Genomic DNA, 3078 nt, shown 5'->3' with positions numbered 1-3078 from the left:
CTGAAGCCAGCTTGTAATCTGTATTCAATAATGAGATCGGACGCCAATTTTTTAGAATGGATTTGTCCTTATCTTTCTTAGGAATTAAAGTGATAACACCTTGTTTTTGTGTAATCGACATGTAACCAAGAGACAATGAATAATTAATAGACTTTACTAGGAAATAATGAATATCGTTCCAGAAAAACTTATAAAATTCACAAGGAAATCCATCATTACCTGGTGTCTTATTATTTTCCATTTTTTTCAAAACTGATAGAATTTCTGTATAAGTGATCTCACCATTGCACTGTTCTTTTTGAATTTCAGACAAACTGGGGGATAGGACTGAAAAATAATTAAAAATCGGTACAGTAGGTTTCGAGGTATAAAGGTTTTCATAAAACAATTTTTCAGTGTACAAAATTTCCTTAGGGTCTGAAATTGACCGGTCATCATCCACTTTCAAATGTGTTATGGTTTTATCAATATAATTACTTTTTTCTAAGTTTAGAAAAAATTTAGTATTACGCTCACCATGCTCAACCCATTGAACTTTCGACCTCATTATTGCACCCTGGGTTTTAATTGTCTGCATATTTTCCAACTCTTGCTTCTTATTCTCTAATTTAATAACCAAATCATTTGAGTTTTGTATATTTAATTCTTGTTCCAAGGCGTTAATTTCATTCTCAATTTTTTGAAAATTGTTCACATTTTCCTTTTTCCTATAAGTACTGTAAGCAATCGTCGTACCCCGTACTTTAAGTTTTAACATTTCAAAAAATAGTTGGGGGTTAATAGAGAAATTCCAGTCATTGTCTGACACTACGGTGTCACCCTCCCCAATTTTGTATTGCTCAACAACCTCTTCGATTGACGTTTTAACCTTTTGTGTATAAACATTGTCATGCAATAGTGAAGTATTAAATTTCCAGAAACCTCTCCCTCTTTTTTGTAAGTAAAAATCACAAATAATTGTAGTCGTACTGTGATCCGAACGGTACCCGTACGAAATATCTGAATTTTTAACAAAAGAGGAAATGTCTGGGGAGACCAAGAAATAATCCAGACGACTTTGCTTTAGATGCTTTTTTTTGTGCCAAGTGAATCTTCTAGAATCTGGGTGGGTGACTCTCCAAATATCAATCAAATCAAAAGCTTTCTTTAGATTGTCAATTTCCAGGCTTGCTTTTGGGTTATTATAAGATACATACCCACTACAGTCCAAATTAAAATTGGGTGAGACATTCCAGTCCCCACAAATAATTATACTCAAATTCCCGAAGTCATCCAGGATATTCTGTATTTTTTGGTAAAAAGTTGGATTGTCCTCATTGGGGCCATAAATGGTACCCAATGTGAACCGTTGTGAATGAAAAGTTAAATCGAGAAATAGAAAATTACCACCAGCGTCGCCTCTACACTTATGTATCGTATATTCATCAACTTTGTTAAAAAAAATTCCCACACCTCGGGAATTACTTCGATACGCACTAAAAAAACACTTCTGCCCCCATTCCAATTCCCATATATCCTCATCCCCGATTTTGCAGTGTATATCTTGCAAACAATAAATATTAAAATCTTTGTTTTTTAACCAACAGAAAACATCCCTTCGTTTTTCTGGAGTAGAGCACTCCTGAACGTTTAACGACAATACTTTCAAATCACTCATTATAATTTTACATATGGTATTTTCCTATAACATAACCCCACACTAAAACTTAAAGCCATCCACTTACAAAAAAAAAAAAAACCACAAAGAAACAAAAAGTAAAATTGAACAAAGAAAGAAAAGAAAGGGGGAAAACTATCCCCCTCCACCAAAAAGGCAGATGAAAATAAAAAAACAAGAACAAAAACGCACCGCTGGTTGAAAAAAGGCTCTAATCTAAATAAGAGCAGTATCAAGTTGTTTTGTTGTTGCTAGTCTCACTATGAAAACTTAATCTAATATAAACCTGCGACTAAAATGTTTGATTCGCCAAGTTCACGAGAAGTTTTACTCTGAAAAGTTTAAACAGATTTTGGAACGCATTGCGAATCTTTTTCTTTTCTTTTGCAGCCAAAGCTGCTTTCCAAACTAAAGCATTTTAAATTGCATAATTCACGTTTTGCAGTATTAATATTTCCCCTGATAACACATTTTTTTTAAAGCATAGAACAATGACATACAATTAACTGTATCACGTGATTCCGTGTAATATTACACCCAGCAGCTATGCTATTTTGTTGTACAAATATGGCATAATACGTATGCAATAAAACAGAAAAGGCGTGTAACTAAAAAGTAACATAAAGTCGGTTAAATAATATATGTATATGTATACTTAATATTACTCAATGAGAAAAAGGATATTAATCTCAATCTTCCAACTACCAGTTGTACCCGATCAACCTTTATCAAGTTCACAAAGCATGTTGGTCAACTGCTGAACTCCATTGTTGTCACCTGCATGAGTAAGTGCTGAAAAGAACAGCGTACAGCTGGATATGAAATACGCAAATAGTTTTCTCGCTACACAGATAAAGTTATGAAATGTTTTATTCTTTAAATATTTTTAGTTGTCCATCTTCCCGGTACTTTATTATTGCAGGATAGGCGATAAACGGTCGCGAATCTGCACTTTGATTTTAATTAGCATAATCACCGTGATTTCGCTCCGGTTTTCACTCCAACGCAGGGGGTCGCCTGCAGATGCGTCCAGTCGGGATTTCTTTCGCAGTCACGCTAGTTTTTGCGATCACGTTAAAAAGGCTAAATTGACAATTAATTATATTTTTTGTAAAACAAAAAAGAAGTCCCGACTTTGCCAGTGTATAACAGGTATTGTGTCCGCCCTCTGTGTTGAACATTCATGGACTTTTCGTTTTTGTATTTTCACGTGAGATTATCGCATTGACCTGTTTGCATGCGTGTATTATGACGCGTTAATTTAGTACCGCTGTTTGGTTATTCACAACAGCTATAAATTCCTATTTTCCTGGTATTTGGATTTGGTAAATTGAACTTAGCTCCTATTGGCGGGTTCTAGAGGCCGTAGTCAGAAGTATCTTTATGATTATGTTTGTTATGTACCAATCCGCTTTGGTTAA

The sequence above is a fragment of the Saccoglossus kowalevskii genome, chromosome 5 (assembly GCF_978046115.1).
Source record: "Saccoglossus kowalevskii chromosome 5, keSacKowa6.1, whole genome shotgun sequence".
In the NCBI taxonomy this organism is placed as follows: Eukaryota; Metazoa; Hemichordata; class Enteropneusta; family Harrimaniidae; genus Saccoglossus; species Saccoglossus kowalevskii.
This window is presented reverse-complemented; position numbering follows the sequence as displayed.